The following is a 13,872-nucleotide window of genomic DNA, read 5'->3' on the forward strand; positions in this document are numbered from 1 at the left end:
ACACACCCTGGTCAGTATTGTTAAGTGCCTTTGGGACATCTGACCTACGAATGTCAAACATACGTATAACATAAAACAAATTACATTTGTGTAGTGCCCTTCACGTCAGGAGGACTTCCCAAGGCGCTGGACTGTCAGGGATTTGGACCCGAGCTGGGGGTCGGGATTGGGAAAGGTGGAGGCTTGATCGAAGAGGAGGGTTTTGAGAATAATGTGTATTGTACTGTACCTTGTGAGGACGCAATGTAAATTCAGGGAGCTGTTTGCAGATGACACTCAGCCTTTCATTCCCACTCCCTCCTCTACATCTCCCCACCCCTCAGTCTCGCATGACATGCACAGTCACTCCAAGATGCTGATATATACCTCACTAAAAGTAGCTCACAGGAGTAGAGAGCTATGAGAAAGGCAGATGGAATTCTGCGGATAATAAGAAGCAATAGAATACAATAGGGAAGTACAGTCGCAGCCGTCTATCGGGACTCTGTATCTGAACATAAGTGAGACAGCGCTGGGGAGAACTTCATTCAAGTGCGGGCATCTCAGAAAAGATAGAATAAATTAAAAAAATAAAGTGGGGCCACCATTCACCCATTGACCTTCCCTACGGTCACCTTCCCCCTCCCCTTGGCATCGGGCTACGGCACTGTTAAGCACTCTGAGACGCCGACTGGCGTAAAGGACGCATATAAATGATAGTGTGGTAAACACAGGTCTGAGGTCCGAGGCACTATCATACAAAAATAGTGTTATACAAATTAAAGTTGTTGTATAAAGCATATACCATCATAAGGCTGTATCTTACTTAAAAGTCCACTGAATCTTGCCTCTTCTCATGACTGCTCAGTATATGGAACGAACACACAGAAGGTAAGGTAGCAGTAACAACAAACAACAACTTGTATTTACGCAGCACCCTTCATGCAGCGTAGCGTCTCAGAGCGCTGAACAATGGAAGAGTTTGACCCTGAGTCAGGGAGGAAGGAAAGGTGACCATAGTCATGGTCGAGGGGATTGAAACAGGGAGAAGGATAGAGAAGGCAAAGCAGCATCGAGCACAGACTTTCAACCTGACGAACTCAGTCCGAAAACAACGGGTTTCCTCCAAAAGAAAACTCACAGCCACTGCGGTCCTTTTCACGAACAAACACTCACAGTATTTAGTCTGTTAAGTTTCCGCAAAAGTATTAAAATTCCTGGTTTATCACTGCCATATACACTGCTTTGCAGATGAACCCTACGCTCTATATCTTGTATCTTGAAAAGTATTCAGTGCGAACTCCTTGCAAAGCCAAGGGATTATAACATCACATTTATTTTAATATTAAAACACCCTCAAGTTTTAATGTTCAAAAACAAATCTTTTTTTCTAAAAAAAATGCTGAAGTTTACATAGAACTATAAAATATTACAGCACAAAAATGAAGAATTCAGCCCATTAACTCAACACTGGTATTTTTCTCCACAGCCACTAATATTAATTAAGCTCATTTCGCAAGCAAGGGGACTCGGGTTCGATTCCCAGGCCGCCCACTGTGAGCCAATTGCTATGCGCAATTGGCTGCTGCATTTCACCCACAAAATATACAGTCAATTCACTTTACAGAGGTGTGTGGAGGAAGGAAACTTACCCAAAGTTTTGCCCTGCTGGGAATCGATCCCAGGTCTCTCGCTTGCGAGGCGAGTGCTCTAACCACTGAGCTACAGGCCTCCATGTCTTCGAGACTTCTCAAAGCCCTTTACATAATACACCGTGAAGTGAACAGAGTGTATATTTTGTGGGCGAAACACAGCAGCTAATTGCGCACAGCAGGACATAAGAACATATGAATTTGCTGGTGAAAGAAGACCAAGTTCCATCTAATTCGCCTTCCACCATCCTGGTTTGACAGGCCTGGTAGTCGATGCTAGTTAAGACCAAAGGATCAGCCGTCATCAGTTACGTCTTTGCCAATGTATTAAAAAGGAAGGAGGCAATGCTGTGGTGACAAGCAGTGTCACCAAAGGTCACAATTACTGGTTTCCAGCATTCTTCATTATCAAAAGGGTCGGATCATTATCATTACACGACAGAAACATGATGTTTACAATGCGAGGAAGCTGGAATTATATACCCAGAGCTGCCAGGCTTCCTTTGTGCATTTCACCGAGAGCAAATGAAGTAATGAACAGTTTCTCGGCAAATCGGGATGTTAAGTACCATTCATCGTTTTCGGAAAATACAACAGCAACTTGCAAATATACAGTCAATTCACTTTACAGTATATTCTGTGAAGCGCTTTTGAGACATCTAGAAGACGTGAAAAGCGCTATATCAAATGGAAGGATTTTTTTTTAACAGAACTCCAAAGATCAAGACATACTATGGGGGTGGAAGGAATGGAGGGGAATGTGAATGGATCCTGAGATGATTGATGGATCCATTGAGACACTGCTGTGTGCAATTGGCTGCTTCGTGTTTCGTAATGCAAGGATTATTATTATCATTATAATCGAACACAAGCTTTTGTGGAAACAGACACTGGCCGATAAAGGCTAACAGAATTGCACCAAATTCAATGGGGTGTAAAAGAAATTCAGTGTGTGACATGACGATCACGAAGTGTGGGAATGATTCACCTGATAGTGAATGTGAAGGAACATTCTGCTCCTGGAGAAGATTCACTCGATAGCCTGCTGGTTCGGAGAATCCCGATAAGACCAAATTACAAGTCCAACTTGTAACTGAAACTCCCTGCCTCGATGCCTCCGCCTCAACCCTTCTTTTGTGTCAGCCTGGCTCAAGTGCATCTGAGTCACAAGGTTGTTGGTTCAAGCCTCACATCGGACTCACATAGTCTAATGCAGGGGTTTGGGTTCTCTAAAGCACAGCGCTGAAACACCGGGATGAGACACGAGCAGGCAGTCAGCCAGCTCAATGGCTGCAGTGATAGCTTTGGACTGAAACCAATCTAGTCTGACAGATCCAGTTGGTCAGAAGCACCATCCTTCATTAAATCAAATAACTCAATTTCTCCACTGTCTGTTGAGATGGATGTTAAAGATTCCATGACAGCAATTTGAAAAATGAACGAAAGTTTCTCTCTCAGTGTCCCGGCCAATAATCCCCCAGATAAAATTGGCCATTCACCTCCTGGCTGTATGAGGACATTGCTGTGCACAAAATTGACTGCCATGTACAAAAAACAATCACTGCACTGAACAATGAATGCTCCCTCTTTATCAGTCTTCACCTCCCTTTTCTCCCTGGAGTGGAGTCAAAGTCTGCCTCTACTCAGCGAGCGATCCGAGATGCTGGCCTGCGTGATGGGACGCTATATAAATGCAAGTTGTTGTGGCAAGTACAATAGAGCTCTTTATAATAATAATCATCCTTGCATTTGATATAGCGCTTTATCGCGTTGCTGAGATGTCTCAAAGCGCTTCACAGAATATTCAAGTGAATTGACGGAATATTTTGTAGGTGAAACATGACAGCCCACAGCGGTGTCCCACAAACAGTCTGTATTGAGTGATCAAATTACTATTATAATTTTTTTAAGGGAACCCGGAAAAGCGCTCCACCAATCAACTAACAACCAGGCTCCAACTTACTGCTGGGTAAACAGAAGCGTGTGAAGTAAGGAAACTTGCTTAAGGTTTCATTCTGCTCGGAAATCGAACGCGGCTCCTCTCTCTTGGTGCTCTAACCAATCCGCTGCAGGACTCTACATCTCTTTTGATATGTTTTGACATTATAGGTGCTTCATCTAATGCAAGGATTATTAATGTATAATTATTATTATTCCAACATGATTCCATACATCACATACCGCAGTTATTAATTTTGACATCTCAAGAGGCCAAATATAACCCATGTTATGATAATTAGCACATCACATACGCATTTCCAGCAATTTCAGCATCTCACGTTGGCCAAGAATATAAATCAACTCGTGCCAGCTCATAGTTAATGCAAAACCGTAATTCCAGAATTGCATAACCGTAATTTCAGAACTCTGCAGCTCGTGTACTGTCCCGCACCAGGCTTCGGGACCACATCACTCCCATCCTCGCTCGCCTCCACTGGCTCCCCATCCCCCAGAGGATCGAATTCAAGATCCTCATCCTCACCTACAAGGCCATTCACGGCCTCGCTCCCTCCTACCTCTCTGACCTACTACCCCCCTACTTACCTGCCCATACCCTCCGTTCCTCTGGCTCCGGTCTGCTCCACATCCCCCGGTGGCCGGGCCTTCAGCCTCTCAGCCCCCAGGCTCTGGAACTCTATTCCCCAGTGCCTTCGCCGCCTCCTCCCTTTCCTCCTTCAAGGCTGGTCTCAAGACCTTTCCCTTTGACCGTGCCTTCAGCTCCCCTCTCAACTCTCTACTCCCTCCTCGCCCCCTCCCTTCCCTCCCCTCACCCGACCATGTCCCCCCTCCCGCTCCCTCCCTTCCCTACCCTCACCCTGACCATTTTCCCCCCTGCTCGGGTCCTGACCCAACTGTGCAGCGCCTTGGGACGTCCTCCCGACGTAAAAGGCGTTCTATAAATGGAATCTTGTTGTTGTTGTTGTAATCAGTGATTTGAAAGACACTACATCAATTTTGTTCTAAAACCATCAAAAGCAAAGGCATATTGTATAAAATTTGCATCTGATGCAGCACTTTATGACATTGTTGAGATGTATCAATGCACTTCACAGAATTTACTGTGAAGTGTTTATGACTATTTTGTTGGTGAACACGGCATTGCACACCCCAATGTCCCACTGACAGCCATTCTGTTTGAACAATGCTGCATTTGAGGGAGTTGCCAAATACCTGTTAGTACCTGTTTAATAATCAAGAGCAGTTATAAAGGGATAACAATAAGCAGTCTGTTATATCAGAGACTGTTACGGTGAGGCAAGAGCACGCACCAAACACACATACGATACACACACAGTGGTCCAAGGTTTTTAAAACCGTCTGGAATCCAAACAACATCTTTATAAAACCAGACCTTTCCTGCACTTCCACAGAAACTTCATTGAACATGCACTTGCCATGAGGTTTTTGAACGCACTCTGCTTCAAAGGGTACTTGACATGTGTCCCCAACGCATCTGAATTTACCTGTCTTCCAACATGTATCTTTGCAAGTTTACATTGAACCTGACAAAATGTCAGCGTGACAGCCTGGCTCAGTGAGAGGCGCATTCGTCCTTGAGAGTGTGTCTGCAAAGGACCGAAAAATCAATTGCCCACTTATTCTCTACTCTCTTCTCTCATTCTCTCTCTCTCTCTCCTTCCCCCTTCCTCCCACTACTCAACCTCACTAGAACATCAATCCCTTCAAAGGAATTACAAGTTCAATCGCGTATCTTTGTGATCCGACATATTGCTGTCACCTCCCCAGGACATCGGGTAGGTGACAGGAATGTGTAGGACCACAAAGAGATCATGGCAATCCTTCTGGCTAGTGCTGAATCCATGCAATGCAGTCCGACTCTGTCGAAGCTTTGATATACAATACAATCTACATTTACATAGTGCCTTTCATGTCGAGAAGACGGCCGAAAAATCTCTGAACAATGCTAGATGGTCACCCGAGTTGGGGGAGGGAGTCGGGTGGTGGGGGAAGGGAGGGGTTGAGGTGAAAGATGACTGAAAGCGCAACCAAAGAGATAAGTTTTCGGACAGGTGATTTAGGCCACATCTATAGGTATACCATGACTAGTGGTATAAGATGTACGGTACACTATCCAATGTGCGAGCACACAGACACACACAGATACACGCGCGCACACACACACACACACACACACACACACAGAGACACACACACACACAGAGACACACACACACGCAGACATAGGGACACACACACTCATATAGATAGATACAGACAGGCAGACACATACATAGACAGACACAGGGACACACACACAACAAAGATGCAAGCACTTTGGTCTGAGGCAAGGGCTACAGCTGTGAGCCACATACCATGTGTGAGTCTGGGTGGGTTCCGTCACGACAAACTATTTATACACATCAACACTCGAGTCGGTTCGCGACACCATTTGACGGCCTGAGACAGATGGGGCAGAAACGGCACCGATCAGTCGGGCCTTTCAAAAAAGTGCCCAAGCCACCACCAGATCAGGCCCGGCAGCTGTTACAAGAGTTCAAGAAAACAGTCAACTGTGTGTGTGTGTGCTCCCAATCTCAATGTGGAGTCCTGTAGCTCAGTGGTTAGAGCACTCGCTTTGCAAGTGAGAGACCTGAGTTCAATTCCAGGCAGAGGGCGAAACCTTGGGCAAGTTTCCTTACTCCACACAGAGCCTAATAATAATCCCTCCAAAAACCAAAAACAATAATAAATTGGTCTTTTTCAATCTACGACTGTTTGTGGGACACTGCTGTGCGCAATTGGCTGCCGCGTTCGCCCACAAATATACAGTCAATTCACTTTACAGTGTGTTCTGTGAAGCGCTTTGGGACGTCCTCCCGACGTGAAAAGCGCTATATCAAATGCAAGGATTATTATTTAGCTGTTTGGATTATTCTGGCGCTCTAGAACGCTGCCCTGCATAAGGGGCGCTATACAAATGCAAGTTGTTGTTGTTATTGCACCTCTCTCATGTTGGTTCCCCCCCCACCACCTCTCCCCCACCTCATCACCTATCCATATAATTTCATTAATAATAACCTTGCATTTGATATAGCGCTTTTCACGTCTTCTAGACGTCCCAAAGTGCTTCACAGAATATATTGTAAAGTGAATTGACTGTATATTTGTGGGCGAACGTGGCAGCCAATTGCGCACAGCAATGTCCCACAAACAGTCGTGGATTGAAAATGAACAATTTATTATTGTTTTTTTTTTTTGGAGGGATTATTATTAGGCTCTGTGTGGAGTAAGGAAACTTGCCCAAGGTTTCGCCCTCTGCCTGGAATTGAACTCAGGTCTCCCACTTGCAAAGCGAGTGCTCCAACCACATAGTGTCAGCCTGGCTCAGTTGGTAATAAATCTCACCTCCGAGTCAGAATTTGTTTTATGTTGAAGCCCAACGCCAGGACTTTGAACTAGCAGTCACGGCTAAAACCTCATTGCAGTGCCGGGGAAGCGTAGTATTGCCAGAGGTGCCGTCTTTCAGATGAGATGTGAAACTGAGGTCTCTTCTACCCATTCTGGTGGTTAAAGATCCCACTATTCAAAACAGTGAAGTGAGACACTTCACAGCTGTTTGTGGGTACATTAACTGTGTGCAAATTGGCGGCTGCATTCACCTACAAAATACAGTCATTACAATCGACAGCAAATCCTTTGAAGTGCTTTGAGACATCCTCTAGATGTGGATAGTTCTATAACAAAAGCAATGATTATAATTAATCTTCCAGCTACAAATGCACAAGTTGCGTGATCTTTGAGAGAAAGTTTAGTACTCTGCCGTAATTTCTCCCACAGATTTGGGTCACATGACTGTTCTTACAATAATAATCCTTGCATTTTGATAATAATAATAACAAAAATATTCCATTTGTATAGCGCCTTTCACGTTGGGAGGACGTCAATAATAATAGTATTAAAGTATAGTGAATGGATGGTGTATTTTTGTGGACGAAACGCAGCAGCCAATTGCGCACAGTTATGTCCCACAAACAGTCCTGCATTGAGTGCCCAAATTATTTTTATTTATTTTGAAGGAATAATTACCCCTGGAAAAGCGATCCACCAATCGACTAACAACTGGGTTGATACTTACTGCTAGGCAAACCGAGGCGTGTGGAGTAAGGAAACTTGCACAAGATTTCGCCCTGCTGGGAATTGAACCCACATCCTCTCACTTGCGAGTGTTTTAACCACTAAGTTACAAGACTCTCAAAAGATGGGTTGGGGGTGTGTGTGTGTCTGGAGGGGTCGAGTGGATTTTTTCAAACAGATTTGGCCACCAGCCATCAGTTCCTGGTAAGTCTGTCCAAGAAACATGCATCTTCGAAAGTCTCAAGCGTATACATCTAGTGAGCTGATGACAAGTGGGTCTTAATGCTGAGACTTGGTATGGAAATAAGTTTGTCACAGACCTTGCAATATGTCAGAGCAGAGTTTCAGTTTGCAGTGGGTGACGTAATATGCTTTTCACCAACCACAGCTTGTGAATCAATCAAGACGATAGGGGCCTGGACAATATGCACTAAATACCTCTGGAACACGAGGGATGTCCTTTGGATGAGACTCGAAACCGAGGTCCCGTCTGCCAATTCAGGTGGACGTTAAAGCTCCCGTGGCACTATTTGAAAAGAGTGGAATTTCTCCTGGTGTCCTGGATGACAATCCCCAAGATAAAATTGGTCACTCACTTCACCGCTTATTGTGGGTTATTGCGTAGGCAAATAGGCTGCCGAGTTCATCAACAAATCCACAGTCACTGCACTTAACAGTAATTCACGTGAAGCGCTTTGACCAATCAACAATGTGATAAGGCACGATTTGACCAGGCCAAACTCCATAGGAACATAGACACAGGAGTAGGCCATTCGGCTCCTCGAGCCTGTTCCGCCAATCTATTGGATCATGGCTGATCTGTATATCAACTTCATTAACCACCTTTATAACAATAATAATCCTTGCATTTGATATAGCACCTCATGACGTCTTTGACGCATCTCAAACCACTTCACAGAATATGTTCACTTGACAGTATATTCTGTGAAGCACCTTGCGACATCTAGAAGACATGAAAAGTGCCATATCAAATGCAAGAATTATTATTATTTATTATAATATACAGTAAAGTTTATTGATTGTGTATTTTGTGGACGAAACGCAGCAACCAATTGCGTTCAGCAGTATCTCATTGCTAACAATCAGGTTCCTACTTAGGTAAACAGAGGCGCGTGGAGTAAGGAAACTCGCCCAACGTTTCGCCCTGCCGGGAATCAAACCCAGCTCTCTTGCTTGCGAGGCGAGTACTCTAACCGTTGAGCTACAGGACTTCTTGATCGATAAAATAAAGGAACAGAGGTTCTTTAATCCATTAAATGTTATCCTTCCAGAACACTCATCCTACCCATCCAGCATAGATTGCCATAGAGCATGTCTGGCGAGCTTTCCCGCTGCTTGTCCAGCTGGAATCTCCCTGCAAGTTAAGAACTTTGGCTTGCGGGGTTAACAGTAGCAACTGGAAAAATCGCTGCCTTTAGTGAAGGCTAACAAAATCACAGGGAGGATTGGATGAAGAAGGCTCTTTGGCTCATTTAATCTAATCCTTCCAGGGTACCCATTACAGCACTGAACCTGCTTCTGAAGACAAGGCCAGTGACCTGATCTCAACCACTTTGCCTGACAATTCCGCCCTTTACAATCCTGAATTTACATCCATTTGTACTGCTCCCATGGTGTGTCTGAAAGCATAGTTCTGGATTCATTTTCTCAATCTTATTTATATACATACACACACACACTTCAAAGCAGAGCCCCAGCCTTCTGAAACGTGTTCCTAGCTCATCAATTGGTAAATTGTCCCTTGGTTCAAGGCAGCAGCTTCCCGCTTCCAACCATTTGAGTTGACCCACATGACACAGCTAAATTGTGTGCTTATCGGGATAAAATACAGCCACAAAATAGTCACAACATTAAGTTAATTCACTTTAATAATAATAATCCTACATTCAATGTAGCATCTTATCACATTGTTGAGATGTCTCAAAGCGCTTCAAGAATAATAACTCTTGCATTTGATATAGTGCCTTATCACGTCTTCAAGACATCTCAAAACTCTTCACAGATTATACTGTGAAGTGAATTGACTGTATATTTTGTGGGCGAAACGCGACAGCCAATTGCGCACAGCAGTATCCCACAAACAGTGGTGGCTTGAAGTGACCAATTTATTATTCATTTTTTGAGGGCATTATTACCCCCGGAAAAACGATCAACCAATCGACTAATAACCAGGTTCCGACTTACTGCGGGGTAAACAGGGGCATGTGGAGTAAGGTTTCGACCTTCCGGGAATCGAACCCAGATCTCTCGCTTGCGAGGCAAGTGCTCTAACCACTAAGCTACAGGATTCCATATATCAATGAATATATATGAAGTGAACTGACAGTATATTTTGTGGGCAAAATGTGGCAATCAATTACGCACAGCAGTGTCCACACAAGCTCAAAATGAGAAAGTAATTTGCTCCTCTAGTTGACAGTCAGCTCATCATTGGTCTTGAAGCAATACTTCACCAGCTGCTCACAGAGATATAGCAAATTGATATTGTATAGAATACCAGTGGGAATCGACTCAGGGTTTCAGCAAAAACAAACACCCAATAGTCACCATCGTACTACTTTTATTTCAGAAGACAAATATTTGCCTTTCAAAAGTAGTTTACATTGCCAGAAATGTTTTAAATATCCACCTCCCCCTCCCCACACTCTGTTCCTCTGATATTAAAATACAATTCAAATTAGAAATCTGTATCTCAGAGACTCTTTGACTCTCTCCCTTCCCTTTCCTCCTTGAAGGTCCTCCTCAAGACCTTCCTCGTTGAAATACTAAACATCCACCAAATATATTCTAAATCTCACCCCCCAAACCTTCCTATGATAAACTGAAAATCTCTGCCTATTCAATTTGCTTAAGTATCAAGTTCTCTTACTCTACATGTCCCTGCTTACCGAGCAGTAAGTGGGAATCTGGTTTATCGTGGATTGGTGGGTCGCTTTTCATGGGGTAATAATCGCTTCAAAAAATAATATTTTAGTCACTCAATTCACATCTGTTTGTGGGACACTGCTGTGCACAATTGGCTGCCGCGTTTCACCCGTAAAATATACAGTCAATTTACTTTACAGTATATCCTGTGAAGCGTTTGAGATGTTTCGAAGACGTGATAAGGCGCTACATAAGGATTATTATTGTTGTTATATAAGGTTACAAACATTACTTTACATTTATATGGAGTTTTTATTAACACGAGGACGTCTCAGAGCACTTCACAAAACCAATAGGGAGCTTGAGCTTGGGGGGGAAGGTTAGGAGGAAATGATGGCCAATAACAAGGTTATAAAGATAGATCTTGGGCCTTATCATGTCCTTGAGACGTCTCAAAGTTCTTCACAGAGAATATTGCAAACTGGATTGACTATGTATTTTGTGGGTGAATCGCAGCAGCCAATTGCACACAGCAGTGTCCCGCAAACAGTCGTGGATTGAGAGACCAATTTGTTTTCGAGGAGTTATTACCCCGGAAAGCGATCCACCAATCGACTAATGACCGGGTTCCTTTTTAGTTCTAAGGGAGTGTGGAGTAAGGAAATTTCACAAACTCTTGAAATTATTTTAATGCGTGGACAGGGATCTTGAATTTAACCCACTTTGGGGGTGGAGGTGGGAGAGCGGAATAGGGTGCTGAAAGAGCATGGGGACAGGGGAGGGTGGGAGCGCGATGGGCTCGTGAAGCCTAGTGCAAGAGAAGGCTGGACTGCGTAGCTATGGAGGGTCAGCCTGTGCAGGAAGGAACTAGGCAGGGGCAACTGTCCACAGAGAGAGGCTGTGCTGAAATGCTGGCCTCTACTGGACTGAGCATGCAACCAACCAAACGTAAGTTGAGATACAACTGTGCAACGAGCCAGAGTGCTACATTCACATCATCTCCATTACACAGACATAGATATCCACCAAATCCATTTCACGCATCTCCATTCTGTAAATAACAGAACGCGAATTGTGCAAACTGCGGCCAAGCATAGCTAAGCAGTGTACTCATGTTTGAACTCTTCCGCGTGCTCCCCATTCACAGCAAACAAACCAAGTGGTCTCAGACAAGAGCGAGAACTTCTTGCATACAGTGCAGTTTGAATCAAGAGGTTAGAAAGTTAAAAGATTCCCAGTGGGTTGGGAAACTCAATAGAAGCACTCTTTGCATTTGATACGCCGTCTTTCACAGTCGAGAGGACTTCTCGAAGCGCTTCCCAGGATGTACTGTGAAAGTGCATTGACTGTATTTTGTAGTTGAACGCAGCAGCCAATTTGGCCCAGCAAGATCCTACAAACGGCCTCAAAGTGAATGACCGATTTTATGTGGGGAACTATAGCCAGGATGCCGGAAGAAACACCCTTCTCTTTTCAAATAGTGCAGAGAGATCTTCAATGTCCACCTGAACTAGTAGAGACAGGTCCTCGCTTTAACACCTCATCTGAAGGATGGTACATCATTTTGAAACGAGGAGGCTTTGTGTACTGATCACCCATCATTTTAACATCGGTTGAGATTTTCTGCCTGCCACTCCCACCATACCCCAGCAGGGCTCCCCCATACTTGACAACTCGGTGGTCTACATTTAAAAACAGTTAACGTGGTTAATTTATGTAGCCCCTTGGAACATAGGAAGGAACATAGGAAGGAACAGGGTTCCTATAGAAACATAGGAACAGGGGTAGGCTATTCAGCCCTTTGAGCCTGTTCCGCCATTTAATTTAGAACTGGAAAAGAAGCAAATGTGTGATCGATAGATAAATCGAGCCCCGTCACCTATTTCTTACCAAGAAGCAGAAATTTTCAACACTGAAAGAAGCCATTGACCATTACTGTAAACGTTCCACTTTAGACATTTTTCTGTCAGTATTAACTTTATGTGGAGTCCTGTAGCTCAGTGGTTAGAGCACTCGCCTCGCAAGCGAGAGACCTGAGTTCAATTCCAGGCAGGTTAGGGCGAAACCTTGGGCAAATTTCTTTACTACACACGCCTGATAATAATCCCTCAAAGAAAAAAAAATAATAAATTGGTCACTTCAATCCACCACTGTTTGTGGGACAATTGGCTGTCGCGTTTCGCCCACAAATATACAGTCAATTCACTTTACAGTATATTCTGTGAAGCGCTTTGAGACGTCTGAACGACGCGATAAAGCGCTGTATCAAATGCAAGGATTATTATTATTATCAAGGTGTCTGACTCGTGTGGAAAGCCATGCTTCAGAGTGTCCCGACCAAATAGAGCTCGAAGCATCTAACCTACACATGAAAAGTCTTGCATTGGAATAGAAGTATTGGAATAGAACTCTCTCCCTAGAGGGATGCACCCTTCTTACCTAATTCCGGAGAATATTGGGCACATGTTAGCAAGAGCCAAGGCTTGGGTCCCCAAGGCTTGTTGAGGTAACTGCTGGAATCTAGCAAGTTAAAACTACACAGCTTGCCATTGATAGCACTGCCTGGTTAGCTTTCCTGTTGCTTGTCCAGCTAGGACCATCCTACCTTTTAGAGCTTTGTCTTGCAGGGTTAACAAGAGCTAAGTGGGAAGAATCACCACCCCCAGTGACTGGTCTGCCCTTCCAGGTCCTACCAATGAGCCAGGCTGGGCTGTGCTGGAATATGGTACAGAGCCCTGGAATACTGCAGGCCCAACTGGCTAAGGAACTAAACTACTGAGAGAGACTACCGTTAGTTCAGCTCCAAGGAAACCCTGTTACCTCCCACCTCCCAATATTGCCACTTTCACATCCTTCATTGTGTTTTTCCTGCTCAGGTGGATGTTCATCCAGTTCCCCAGTAAATGTTTCCATTGATCCAACCTCATTAAGCCACTCATAGTAATGGATTCCAAACCCCAATGATCCTTTGAGTGAAGACACTGCCCTAATCTTTCTAACAATCCTGAGACGCTGCTATCTCATTTCCTTTTTGTCGTATTGCCAAACTAAAGAAAATTGTTTCTTTCCTATTTAATATACAAGTACACAGTCAATTCACTTTACAGTATATTCTGTGAATCACTTTGAGACGTCTCAACGAGGTGATGAGGAGCTATATCAAATGCAATGATTATTATTATTACCCACCCCTACTGCTCATCTAAAACTCCCATCACCCAAGTCCTCGCCGGGGTCCACTGGCTCCCTGCGGATCAAT

At 44.2% G+C, this 13,872-nt stretch overlaps 1 protein-coding gene across 7 annotated transcripts in view; it reads right to left on the bottom strand.

Moving 5' to 3' along the window:
* nedd4l (NEDD4 like E3 ubiquitin protein ligase) overlaps positions 1-13,872 on the bottom strand; it is a 199,465-nt gene that overhangs the window by 114,220 nt on the left and 71,373 nt on the right. The gene's annotated exons all lie outside the window — the stretch shown is intronic.

The sequence above is a fragment of the Callorhinchus milii genome, unplaced genomic scaffold (assembly GCF_018977255.1).
Source record: "Callorhinchus milii isolate IMCB2004 unplaced genomic scaffold, IMCB_Cmil_1.0 Scaffold1, whole genome shotgun sequence".
Taxonomy (NCBI): Eukaryota; Metazoa; Chordata; class Chondrichthyes; order Chimaeriformes; family Callorhinchidae; genus Callorhinchus; species Callorhinchus milii.